Genomic DNA, 14,833 nt, shown 5'->3' on the forward strand with positions numbered 1-14,833 from the left:
GGCCAACTAGGCCGTCCTCTGCTACATATGCAACTAGAGACACAGCTCTGGGAAGGGGAGTATATTGGTTGGTTCATATTGCTGTTCCTCCTACAGGGCTGCAGACCCCTTTAGCTATTTGGGTACCTTCTCTAACTCCTTCACTAGGGGCCCTGTGTTCCATCCAATAGATGACTGTGAGCATCCACTTCTGTATTTGCCAGACACTGGCATAGCCTCACCATAGACAGCTATATCTGGGTCCTGTCAGCAAAATCTTGCTGGAATATTCACAAAGCACTCTTAAAATCAGCAGTAGGAATATTATTCTGACTCCTGTTGGTATATATGAGATACATTCTTGCAAATCGTTCGATGTGAGATCTCTTTGACAGACATGTACACCCTCTCTCCGTATAATGCTGGAACTTATGACCGTAGGGATAACAAGGGTGACAATACTTAAATACCTGTTGCTTCACAGCAGAGAAAGGCATTATCAGTGTATTCTACTTCTGTGGTGTCTAGGGAGGGATAGGCAGCCTCGTCATAAAGCTAGGGGCTCTAGAAAAACTGCCAAGTTCCAGAACCTTTCCACGCAGGGGCTCTGGGCAGGTGTCAACAGTGTGTATTTTAAGGCTCAAGTATATCCCACCAGGGCCACGGTGTTCACATACAAGAATAGCCTCTGCTGTGCACTCCCCTTACTTTTGGAACACTGTTCCTCAACAAAGTCATACTCGGCCTGACATTCAGCTACGCTTGTCCTCATGCTGCAGAGGAGAAGAGCGTCTTCTTCAGGTCCTTTGGATACACATCACCTGCTTTTCCAAAGCAGAGTCTTTTGAGTTCCTTTTAATGTGAAAGTAGATCTTTTCAGGAACCTGCCGATTCTCCTCTTGTCTCATCGTAGTTACCTGTTCCCTTTGTTCTCTATGACTGTGACAAAACTCTGACCAAGAACAACTTTTGGCTGAAAGGATTTATTTAAAAAAAAAACAAAAACAAAAAAAAAAACAAAAACAAAAAAATAGACCAGTGACTTTTTCTCAGGCTCAGCGCTCTCTCTCTCTCTCTCTCTCTCTCTCTCTCTCTCTCTCTCTCTCTCTCTCTGTGTATGTTTCTTTCATTGTTTTCTTGTTTCTTTCTGGCTTGCTCTTTGTGTCTCCATCTTTCTCTCTCTATTTTCTCTCTCTCTTTGTCTCTCCCTCCCTCTTCTTTTCTTCCTTCTTGTTGGTTATGTCATGTTGTTATGTTTTGTTATTCAAGACGAGATTTTTCTCTGTAGCTCTGGTTGTCCTAGAACTTGTTCTAAAGACTATTCTGCCCTTGAATACAGAGATCCACCTGCCTCTGCCCCCTGAGTGCTGGGATTAAAGATGTGTACCACCACTGCCTGGAGCAACTATCTTTCTTACACAGTCCATACTCACCTATCCAAAGAGGGAAATGTGTACAGTTATCTTACATCATTTGCCAAGCAGCATGTCCCCCCCACCCCCCTGCAGGAATGCTCACAGATTTTAGTAGAGTAATGGAGTAGGCTTTTTCTTAGTTTCAGGTTTTTGGTTACTTTAACAGTGTCATGTACGGTCTTCATCTCATAGAGTGACCTTAAATCTGATCAAAGTAGTAGTTGTTTACTCCCAAAAATATTTGTGACTCTGCTGCACTACTATATCTTGCAGGAGGGTTGCTGTTGTAGATCTAAGGGTTTGTAGCTAAGAGATGTTGATGATTACATTTCTCTTCCATTAACATTCAGACTACCTTCTAGGACCTTGAATGCCAGACAGGAATGAAGCTTTGGTTAGGCACATAGCACAGAGACTGGGAAGTGAAAGTAAAAATCTCCCCCCAAAGGAAAAAGCTATTTGTAATGAATAAATGCTGAAAAGAGAAAGTCAGTTTCACTGCGTTGTTGTTTTGGGGGAGTGGTGAGCCAGGCAATTCTTCAATTGAGATTTCCTCTTCCTTGGTATAACTACGTTTGTCTCAGGTAGGCAAAAATTGATCAGTACACCATTCATCTCTCAGTGTTTTAAATTAATTTACTTATTATACCTGCCACTTCATTTTCTCCACTAAGACTCTCTAAGATCTCCTGTGGATAAAAGCAGTGTCAAGAGGGTGTCTTTCTTACCCTCTATGGTGAAGATGAGCTAGTCTCAAATCTGATTTCATCAGCTGTTTTCTTGTATGGCTTTTATGTTATTAGGCATGTAAGAGAGTGATTAGGGGATATGACATTGATGGGAAAGTAAAGAGTAATAGGAGGATGGAAAGCCTGTAATGTCACAATCCATTTGAGAGAGGAGAGATAAATATGAGTCAGGTAGAGAGATTTTAGGCTATATAGCATAGTTCTCTCCATGTACAGACAAGCAGTAAAGCCTATGGATGCTTTTAGGTAAACATTGACACTCTAATGTCTCCCAGGAAGAGGCTAGTATTTCAGCCTGCCTAGTCCATTGATTGAGAGAAGCTCATGAGAGGTGTATCTTCTGCACAAATATGCTAATAAATTTCAAATATAGCAGCCAGGACCTTGATCAGTTATAAGCTGCACAGTTGTAGATCTAAGAGGCGAATGTTAAGGCTTCTCTATATTGCTACTATAAAATTAAAGCTCGAGAGATAGTCCAGATCTGTTTGAATAGGAAATTTACTTTTGTTACATGAAGTGTAATCAGGACACTACCAAGAAATGAATACACATTGCCAAAGGACACCACTGTCATTTCTCCACACCAGAAGATAAACAGGTGATATTTATCATTGTCACAGTGTGAGTTTTCCTTGCTATCCATGCATTCCATACTTCAAAGGGCACTTGCTCTTCTTCTAAGAAGAGAAAGATATCAGGAAAGAGCGAGCACAGAGAATAGCCAGGATCAGATACAATGAGATGACTCCTCTGCAAGCTACTGGGACAAGTCTCAGGAAATTTCTAAGTTCCAGAACCTCAGTCTTAGATTCCTAGCCCCCCAAAAGGCTGTAAACGCTAGTCATCTAAACTACTGTGTCTGTGGTATTTTGTTGTGGTAACCCAAGCCAAATAATAATACAAAACAGAGTCGTCTCATCATTTCCTAACCATATTGTAACCTAAAGTCTGACAGCAATAGGAGGGCAGGGACAGAACTATGAGATGATTGGAAACTGTACAAAGAGATTTTCGGTGGATTATTATGAAACTGCACAACTGTCTCATACATAGCACTAACAATTTCTGAAACATAACTTTGACATCAAATTAAAAATACTGGAAGTTGCTTTATTTTCTGACTTACTTTGTCTCTGGTATAACGAAGTTCAGAACGGTATCTTCACATATTTAAGCACCAAATATGACTTTGGTATCTCCTTCTCCAACGTGATACTCAAATGCTTCTGTAGTATCCAGGGATTAACTATGTTTATTTGAATAATCTTATGAATTTATATTAAGTAAAAACACATTAATTGGCATGTAATAGTAGCTTGAATTTTTGGCCTGCTCTCTCTGACTGGCCATGTCTCTTTTAATATCCTGTTACGACGTTAATTGGCTTTTGTTGATGTAAAGGATAAAGATAATTTCTTTTAAAATAAAAAAACTACTTTGGCCCATAAAGTGTTTCAGTTTTTATGTTTTTTATGTTCTTTTGGCTATATCACTTTAAATTTAGTATCTTTTTGATAAGTCTTTTAAAACAAAATAATTAACAAAATTGCATGAAACCTTCTTTTATCAAACCATGGTTGGCATGATCACTGAGGATATAATAAAAACTGCTTACACATTCTATTATCCCCATGTGTTTCTACTTCAGCTAGTTAAAAACTGTCTAACATGATATAACTGAGAAACAAAACCTATCAAATACGTTTTTTTTGTTTTTAATAAGCTTTATTATAAAGTAACTTGCAAAAAAAGAGAAAGCATCACACACCCAAATTAACTTGAACCAGTACCTCTACAACTGAATGAACCTCTATGTGGCCAGAATAAGGCACTCATCTGAAATCTGTGAACGTTAACATTAAATTTTATATTTTCAGTATCTATTATATTTTATGCACTTATCCATAACCAACACTGGAAAAATCCAACAGACCAACAGAACTAGAAAAACAATTAGGATTATGTCCATGTTTTTAACTCCTAAATACTACCTGCATTCAATCTAATTAAATTAGATTTAATCTCATTAAATTACGTTTAGCTTTTCTTATTCTATTTTCCTCATGTTGTACTGTATATATAAATGTGTAAATATATATGCTAATATACGCAATTGTCTAAATTATGCATATGAAAAAGTATATGTGATTCTCAAAAAGATATTTTGAAATATATTTTGCACTCAAAATTAGATTTATTTCTCTTTTTAAAAAACACACTAGCAATTGGTGTAGAATCTAAATAGAGTTCAGACAAGTAAATTTCCAGAAATATATTAATTATTCTCTTGTGGGAATATCCATACATTTTTCTTCCCGCCCTATCATGTAGCAGAAGATATAGTTATTTTAAATAACAACATTAACTCTAAGTTTTATTTAGAACTTTTGTTAGATACTTAAGCTCATAACTGTAGTTACTTACAAGAAATATTTAAATCAAGGAAACTAAATCCCCTACCGAAATCAACTATGAATGTTGACTGATAACAAGCCCAAGAGGCTAATACTGAATATCCTTTTATAACATACGGACAGCTGTTTTTCATTCCACTAACATTTCTGATAACAGCAATGTTGCAAGAAAAGCCAAGAATGAAATATGGGAATCTAAAAGGCAAAATCCATATCACACACACACTAGAAAAAGGCACACACACACACAAAAAAATCATGATAGTTAATTACTTCATGTTATTATAAAGTGAACTTTTGTAGAGCTCCAAAACCAGCTAAAAGCAAAATGTGGGTAAATGAGAAAGCAGAAGCTGTACTCCAGACTCACAAGAGATAGTGCTGTGAAAATCTTTAGTTTTTGTGGTATTAACTTTAGAATTCCTACAGCTACAAAACTGTTTCAAGACAAGCAGTACTTGATGAACTTTGAACTCTCTTTCATTTATACTCTATTTGTGGAGATTTGAATATGTTTGGCTGAGGGAGAGCCACACTATTGGGGGGGAGGGCTTGTTGGAGTAGGTGTGACCTTGAAAGAAATGTGTCACTCTGGGAATGGGCATTGAGACCTTCCTCCTAGTTGCCTGGAAGCCAGTCTTTTCCTGTTTGCCTTTGGAACAAGATGAAGATCTCCCAGGTCCTCCAGTCGCTATGCCTGCCTAGATGCTACTATGCCTTCTGCCTTGATGGTAATGGACTGAAACCCCAAATTATAATTAAGTGTTGTTCTTTATAAGAGTTGCCTTGGTCATGGGGGGTCTCTTCACAGCAATGGAAATCTTAACTAAAACGTTATTCTTTAGAGACATCTACACACTTGTTTGGTATAACAAACAATGGAAGTCCAACAACTCATTAACCAATAGCACTGCAGCACAATCCAACTCTCTCTCTCTCTCTCTCTCTCTCTCTCTCTCTCTCTCTCACACACACACACACACACACACACACACACACACACACACACACACACACTGTTGTCCTTACTAGCTAGAATAGCTAATCATGGAGGCTCAGGCCTGGGATGTGGAGGAGTCGAGGGTTATAGATTCAGCTCGGTGGCCAGGCAGGTCGGGGCCTTTGGCGTGCCCTTCCCTGAGGCGGCAGTGGCCAGGCTGGGAGCAGGGAGTGGGAAGACACAGAGATGGGATGGCTGGAAAATTCCAGTCCATTTCTCAGGGGATAAGGAGGAAACAAACCATCATGATGGACTACGCGGAGAACGAGGGAAGTAGTTCTGAAGACAAGGACACTGACACCGAGAGCTCCTCGGTCTTGGAGGATAGGGGTAGGGGGACAGCTCAGAAATGGATGAGGAAGATTGTGGAAGGAGAAGGATGGAATGTTTAGATGAGATGGTCAACCCTGAGAAGCAGTTCACAGACCTCAAAGATCAACTTTAGAAAGAGCAGTTGGTTGAGTCAGGTGGATGCAAAACTCCAAGAAGTCATAGTTGGAAAAGCACCAGCGTATTTGGAACCATTGGCCACCTTACAAGAAACCATGCAGATTTGCACAAAAGTAGCAGGAATTTATAGAGAACTCTGCTTAGAGTCTGTGAGGAACAAGCACCAATGTGAAATCCAGGCTTCTCACCCGCATTGTGAGAACAGTGGGTTGATAAGCTTCAGTCAAGAAAAAAGCGGAAGGATCCTTTCAGCCCCGACAAAAAGAAGACAGTTATTGTCTCAGGTCCATATACAGTTTATATGCTGCAGGATCTCCATATTCTTGAGGACTGGACAACAATTAGGAAGGCAATGGCTACACTGGGTCCACACCGAGTGAAACTGGAAAAACATCCACACAGTGCTAGATCTGAAGAAGAAAGACTGTATTATGATGGTGAATGGTATATACGTGGGCAAATGATATGTATTGATAAAAAAGATGAGTGTCCCACAAGTGCTGTAGTTACAACAATTGACCATGATGAAGTTTGGGTTAAGAGGCCTGATGGGAGCAAACCTAAACTTTACATTTCACAGCTATAGAAAGGAAAATACTCAATTAAACATTCATAGAATCATGACATAAGTGTTACCCACATCTACCTTAACTAGTGTTACCATGTGTAATGGGCCATGGGAGCCAAGAAAATGTATTCTGAAGCTTAATATTTTCATACAGTCATGAATGTGTCTTCTAGGTAGTATTCAAAGTAGACCCCCACATTAGTAAGTCATTAAGAGAAATGGTAATAAACTCTAATCATGACCGTCACATTTATAGGCCCTGTGCCAACAGGTCTGTTTGGTAGGTATTTCTTTCTCAGTGTTGTTTCATTTTGTGTCTCACGCATGTGAGTGTGCCTCACCTTTAGTGAACCACAGTGAAGTCATCTGCAGTTTTAAATCCTCACCATTGCCACTCGTGTTTGTACATAAAACTGATGACATGCTTAGTGTATTAGTTTCAATCAGAACTGAAATATATACAGAAGCATGTGAGTGTGTGTATATACAGCGTCCCCAGCATAATTAGAACTAGTGGCCTACCTGTACAGTCTTCTTTTACCCCAAATTAAACTGTTGGGTTTGAGAAGAAAAGGAACACGATTGTAGAGTGGTTTTCCTTCTCTTCCTTGATGGTGGTGACCTCTTTTGCAGATCATATTTGGTGTTTATTGGTAGCATTGTGTCAAGTGTGATTATGTTGCTGCCTGTGTTTATTGTAAGCTTTTAGAGGGCAGGTACCCTGCCTGGTATTTATGATGCACAGTGACAAGTGACAAGTGGCTGGCAGCATTGTCGTGTTTCCTGAACATCTGAACTTTTGAAGATTTTAGTAAGCATTTTCCAGAGGCAAAACTAGACCCTTACTCCAATTTTACTGCTAGAGTGAAATACATATAGACACTTCCCTTAACTCTACCATTCCTCAGATTAGCTTTTTAAAATAATCCAGTAGTTTTTTGGGTTTTTTTGGTTTTCTGTTTTGTTTTGTTTTTTTTTTTTAATACTTTAAGGCCATTTGGTACAATTTAGAAAATTTTGGCCTCCCTTCTCTTAGCTACATTCAAAATGGAAACCTCTGGAACTGTGCAGAAAACTGGAGTTCTCAGGGAGGCAGCTCAGTAGGCTACAGTGTGTATGTAGGGTACAACCAAATGAAGTACTCTGCTGGTCTTATGCACTTTAATTTCTGTTACAATGTCTTTAAGAGGATGACAAAGACTCACTTAACAAGCCTCAAAGGAGTCTCTGCATGATTCCATTAGTTCCTTATGATTTTACCTCTGCAGATACCAGGTGAAGGTTACTACTCCACAGTTGCCAAAATTGTAACCTTCTGACTTTTGAAGTTCAGTATCAACAACATTGTGCTGCTCTGTTCTGTTTCTGATCACCCTTAGGGGCATTGTGTACTGACCCAATCCAGTGGCAGTGTATATATGCATATATATATATATATATATATATATATATATATATATATAAGTTTGATAAGCAGTTTTAATGAGATTTGTATTTTTTAATTTAGTATGTAATAAAAAGTGTTTGAATGTCAAAAAAATGGATAATCGTTCCAGATGGAAAAATATTTTAAAAATAAGACTTTGGAATGAAAATAAAAATTCTCAACCATAAGGACCCAACATGAAAACATATCATAACTACACTTATGATTATTACTTAAAATAATAGGAACTTCAAAGTATCAATAGCTAAAACTGCGGGTGACAGCATGATAAACTGTCACAGAAGCAATTTGAAAACATAATGTAAGAAACCTATATTAATGGCCTTTCAGAATGTTAGAGCATCCTTCCATAGCTCAGTGCTACAAGCTATCCTGCAGGGCTTTTGGACAGGTATACTAGTTTTAGTTGTAAGAATCATTGATTATTTTAGTGCATGGCCTAGAAAACGGCAAATGCAAACATCTCTACCACCATCTCTTGGATTTCCTGATGAGGAAAATAATTTTTTTAGATCTATTTACTTTACAAGTACAAGTGTAGTTTTGTGTGAGCATCACATGCGTGCCTGTTGCTACTGAGGATCAGAAGAGGGGGTCAGATCTCTGGGAGCTGGAGGTATGGAGATTGTGAACTACTTTGTCACTGATGAGAATCAAACCTAGATCCTTATCAGAGATCTACTGGGAAACTGGACTGGTGTCAGTGGCTATTTCCAAGGAAATAAATTCCAGATCAGTTATAAATCTCTGGAGATTATGAACCACTTTATTAAAAGGTCTTTAACTACTTAAGATAAATGATTGCTACACTTGAACTTAGTGTGTTAACTGCAGAATACATCATTAGAAACAGATTGCCAAGAAGAATGCGCACAATTTTGTTTCTGGCTTGCTGTTATCCAAACAAACCATAATAGGGCCTTCTATGCAACTGAAGACTGCAGGAATTCATACGTTTCTGTAGAATTATGCTTGTCAGTTTTATATGTCAATATGTCAAGGTTCTGGGCTCCAGTTATTCAATCAAAGAGTAATATAGGTGCAGCTATGAAAGTAGTCGGTAGGCTTGACTAAGCCATCAACAGCACACTACATTAAGAGAAAATTTCTAGATCAGCTGGGGAGAAAGAATGTGGTTGCTTGAAACTGCTAAGATAGAGCATAGACTTCCCAGGATTGGAACTATAAGGTTGTGAGTAGCAGAGTCATCTGGTCTGAAGGTTTCAGCCTGCCTCTGGATCACATGCCCTGTGGATTTTGGACACACCTCAACAACAAACACCTTAGTACATATCCATTTTAATTGTATACATGTAGTTACCCACACAGAAAATCTGGAATTCTTGTTTGAAATAGTGATTAAATCCCTCAGAACAAATGCATTCTACAACCTGGTACCACTGTTTATACTGTAATTCTTCAAAAATACACATAAGTAATGACCAGCTACATGGAAATATCAGGCATAAACTAGCTTAGTCTAGTTGATAATGCTAGATGAGAATAGTAGAATAATGGTAATTTTTTAAATTAGTTAATGAATCTTACCTGAACAAAAGTTTTTTAAGCCCAAGGAATTTTGTTTTTAGATATAAGATGCTTTAAAATTTTACAGTACACTTTTCCAAGAGGAGAAAAATTTATCTGCTAGGGGAATTGTTCCAGGACAGAGGAAGAAGGTAAAGTGAGTGATCAACATGGAGTACCATTGGCCTCACTGTGATGAGCAGTGAGATTATCAGATTTTCAGAGAAATGTACAGCATATCTCCCTGAAATGTCCCTAAATAACAAGATGGGAACCTTTTTCCAGTGAAACAAACTCTCATGAAAGCAAAACTTAAGACTTGTACTTTCCTTGGCTCCTGACCCACATTGCTTGGTGATCTGAGCAATTTCTCTTCTGTGAACTAAGATTTAAAGGAGGACATTGGAATCAAAGTTCTAACAGAAAATGGTAGGAATCAAGAGGAGGTCATGAAGACCAGAAGAGTCCACCATTCTGTGTATGTCTTTATGAACCTTTCTTAGAGTCATTTTAGAAAACCACAGGAAGAGGGGGTACACACATGCATTCATACAGAATCATCAACTTCTGATGTACTCTAGGATTTCCTTCTTTGGGATGTCAGGATTGACTTTGACATTAGAATAACTTTATATAAATAAAGAGATGAGGGAAAGAATAATAGAAAAAGTAAAAAACTGGAAATCTATGTGCCTTCAAGATGGATAGAATCAGAACTAAGGGGTTCTCTACTCCCTGCAGAGGCTTAAAATGAGTTAAACACACATCATACTTTGACAGACAGAGTATTAGTTGAAAATAAGTATTAAAAGAAATAAGGAGAGATGCTACTACTACTACTACTACAACTACTTGTATTACTGTTTCACCTCACATATATTCATCATGACTCTGGCAAGACTCTGAAAGACAAAGAAGAACGTTTGTGCAATCATGAAAGAAAGGTGCATCTTCTCCAAGAGGGGAAACACTACCTATGATAAGATGGGATCATCAGCTCATAACTGGAATGGAAATAACTTCTCAGTGGTCTCAAAAACTCAAACTCCTTGGTCCTCTCTTGGGATTAGTACAGGGGAAAAAAGGAGCAAGAAGACTCCAAGGATCTTAGTGGGATCAGAGATAGAGGAGAGGGTAAAACTGCTTGCCCATTCAGTAGACATAGTGTAAGAAGGAGTGTCAAGGACCCAGAAAAAGACCTGGCATGCTTAAAGAAAACAAAAACCAAAAACCAACATTTGGACAAGCTGCATGGTGATGTGCTACAGAAAAAATGTATGAGCAACAGTACTGAGAAAAAATGCTGGCCTTCCTATACATGAGATAAGCTTTCTGCATTCTGTTAGCTGTTTGCATAAAAACAAGTTCCAACATCACATATGTTTTCAACAGACAGATTTCCACGGAACACATTCTTAATCCATGAGTTATGAAAATCGATTGCTAGTACACTCCCATACTCCCACATCTGCTGAAAGATTCCCCTGTAGCAAATTCAGGGAAATATAATTAAAGAAAACATGTGGAATATTTGGAGCCATACTTCTAAACTTCATTATAGCTAAATTTCAGTAGCTGCCTATGTGCAGCAAAGCATTGGTAAGGATATCTACACTCTCCTGCTGACCAGCATGACAAGATATACTGAATCATAATGTCCTTCAGGAAAATATACACAAAAAAATCAAGATATAAAAAGAAGTATTTAACTTGAATTGGTAAAGTTGTCTGCAAAATATTCCTTAACTCTTGACATCACTATACCCTCAGCTCATTCTGAACCCAACCGCTCTCCCGGTGCAAGGACCTTACTGACTTGGAACACTAAGACAACAGAACTCACCTTGGAAATGGCAACAGTGGGAGAAGTCTTCCTTCTCTGTACATTTCCCAGAAACAGTTGATCATTTACTGTAACCTTTAAGATGATAGTGAATTAAAAACTGCGTTGGTATTGAAGATAATTTCACCATGAGGCCATGTGTCTTAGTCAGGGTTTCTATTCCTGCACAAACATCATGACCAAGAAGCAAGTTGGGGAGGAAAGGGTTTATTTGGCTTACATTTCCATACTGCTGTTAATCACCAAAGGATGTCAGGACTGGAACTCAAGCAGGTCAGAAAGCAGGAGCTGATGCAGAAGCCATGGAGGGATGTTCTTTACTGGCTTGCCTCCCCTGGCTTGCTCAGTCCACTCTCTTATAGAACCCAAGACTACCAGCCCAGAGATGGCACCACCCACAAGGGGCCCTCCCCCCTTGATCACTAATTGAGAAAATGCCTTAGAGCTGGATCTCATGGAGGCATTTCCCCAACTGAAGCTCCTTTCTCTGTGATAACTCCAGCTGTGTCAAGTTGACACAAAGCTATCCAGTACAATTGACCCCTTGTCAACTTGACACACAAACACATCACTAGTAAGCCTCAACCCTTAGTTCTTATTCATCCCCAAGATCTTAAATAACTTTAAAAGTCCCACAGTTTTTACACATTAAAAGTTCAATCCTTTAAAAATATCCAATACCTTATAAAATCCAAAGTCTTTTTACAATTAAAAGTCTCTTAACTGTGGGCTCCACTCAAATACTTCCTTCAAGAGGGAAAAACATCAGGGCACAGTCACAATCAAAAGCAAAAATTAAACTCCAACCATCCAATGTCTGGGATCCAACTCACAATCTTCTGGGCTCCTCCAAGGGCTTGGGTCACTTCTCCAGCCATGCCCTTCGTAGCACACACCTTGTCTTCTTGGCTCCAGCTCCAGCTGCCTGTACTTCACTGCTGCTGCTGTTCTTGGTGGTTATCTCATGGTACTGGCATCTCCAAAACGCTGCTGTGACCCCTTCAGTCCTGGGCCATCAATTGCAACTGAGACTGCACCTTCACCAATGGCCTTCCATGGCCTCTCACAGTGCTTCCATGGCCTCAGCTGCTCTGCATGACCCCTTCATACTTTCAAAACCAGTACCACATGGGTAACTCTTACACATTACCAAGTCCTGCTGCAGCACAAAGTACAACTTTGGCTATCTCTGGACCACAGCCTGCTTGTGGACGTTGTACATCGTGGTGCGCACTAGGCTCCGCACCACGATGTACAACGTCCACAAGCAGACAAGTTGGGGAGGAAAGGGTTTATTTGGCTTACATTTCCATACTGCTGTTAATCACCAAAGGATGTCAGGACTGGAACTCAAGCAGGTCAGAAAGCAGGAGCTGATGCAGAAGCCATGGAGGGATGTTCTTTACTGGCTTGCCTCCCCTGGCTTGCTCAGTCCACTCTCTTATAGAACCCAAGACTACCAGCCCAGAGATGGCACCACCCACAAGGGGCCCTCCCCCCTTGATCACTAATTGAGAAAATGCCTTAGAGCTGGATCTCATGGAGGCATTTCCCCAACTGAAGCTCCTTTCTCTGTGATAACTCCAGCTGTGTCAAGTTGACACAAAGCTATCCAGTACACCATGCATTTTTCTTTCCTTTTTTTTTTTTTCTTTAATGACAGAAAACCCTGCTAGTCATTCTAAGAATTTCAAACACGAAAGTGCAGCAGTATGTCTAGAGAAGATCATGATCATGGGAATCTTTTTCCTAATTATTTTAAGGAATCCATTCAGCTCCTTTGACTCTTAGTTCATGACCATATGTAAAGCCTGCTTTCTGACGATGCATAAAAATTCTAGGGCCTTTATAAATTCAGCATCTCTTCAAAGTGGTTGACCTACAAACTCTAAGCAACTACAAATGGGTTTTAGGGAGTTGTGCATATAAACATTTTCTTGTAAGGTTTGGTGTGTCATACTACAGAGAAATATGCTGCTGCAGGAAGAGGCAAGGCACAGGAAGGGAGTCTTAACTACTAACCATTGAGAAGATGTTGTGATTGCTTTTAACAACCACTTCAAGTGGTGGGGTCAGGACATAGGAAGGAGAAAATTCTATTGGATTTGTCTCTGAGGGCTTGTAGTTAGGTAAAGAGGATATGCATTCTCATTATGGGGGCTTTAATACTTATCTCTTTGGAATCATCATGAGCAATTTATCTTGTGACTCTTCAGACTCCACTATGTTAAATAATCAAGAGATAGAGTAAGTTTTATCTCACACTGAAGAAGAAGCAAATACTCTATTATAATACTCCTGGGTCTCAATACAAGCTAGCTATTGAGAAATTTTGGTCAAAGGATGAATGCTTAAAATATACTACCATCTATAATATAGGAATCAAGGGCAATGAGCTGAAATGCCTTATAATCAGACCTTCATGAATTTCTACCAAGAAAGGGAGTTAAGCAAAGAGAAAACAAAAAAGCTTAACTTAAGGCATTTTATATAACTGCTGGCTGTGTCCAAACCCTGATTTTCAGACAAGAAACAATGGGGACAAGGTCTTAGATGAAGGATTTCCTCACACTCTGCAGAGTGCCACACCTCCACATTTTTTTCTTCTAGTTCAGGTTATCAAAGAAAAGAGAAGCCAGCCTTACAGGGCATTCTAGGACTGGAGTCTTCTATCAACCACACTATATCCCGTGATATTTTCACTAAGTGAAAAGTTTGGCCTCATGGGGATAGACCAACTCTAAGACCTTCAACAATGTAATGAGAAGCTAGAAAGTTTCTCTGAGGATAATATCAATTTACCAGTAACTTCCCTCTCATGACATTATCCTGTAAAGTCACCAAAATAGACCTGCTCCTAGATTTCTTGCTGAACAATAGAGTACCTGGGAGAGGGCTAAGTTAATAAAAGTCATTGGTATATTTGCAATGGTAGTTTGTATGTCAGAATGCCAGCATATCATTTATAAAACATGTTCAACTACCGTATAACTCAAAACTAATCATGTCCTCATTGCCTATGGAGTCGTAGGTATGTGAAATAAGACCTTGTTAGCTTGGGATCGTGTAGCTATTTTGAATTTGAAAACAGCTTCTTCATATCTTTCCATACACAATCTTTTCTTTGCAGCACTTGCCTTACCTATTAGCTGAAGAGGAATTGGAGCTGTGTTGTGAAATTTATCTTGAGCTTGGATTATGTCTTTATTCATCCATTTCTTCTTCTTATGTTTGATTTCCCGGTTCAGAATTGATTCATCCCTGGCCTCAAACATATTACAGTAGTCATTAGAAATTAATAAAATGCCTTTTATTCTTACCATAGAGTTTTCTGGACAATGAATTCTAAGGCTTTTATAACAACTGCGTAAATATATTGGTCTAATAACTCCTTACTAGAATATCTAAAATAAATAGCCAATATTTAATACAGTTATT

The 14,833-nt window shown here is 38.9% G+C and overlaps 1 pseudogene; it reads left to right on the top strand.

Moving 5' to 3' along the window:
- The first annotated feature begins 376 nt into the window (after positions 1-376).
- Positions 377-6,626, top strand: LOC110328894 (annotated as a pseudogene).
- The last annotated feature ends 8,207 nt before the right edge of the window (positions 6,627-14,833 follow it).

Source organism: Mus pahari, chromosome 11, assembly GCF_900095145.1.
Source record: "Mus pahari chromosome 11, PAHARI_EIJ_v1.1, whole genome shotgun sequence".
NCBI lineage: Eukaryota > Metazoa > Chordata > Mammalia > Rodentia > Muridae > Mus > Mus pahari.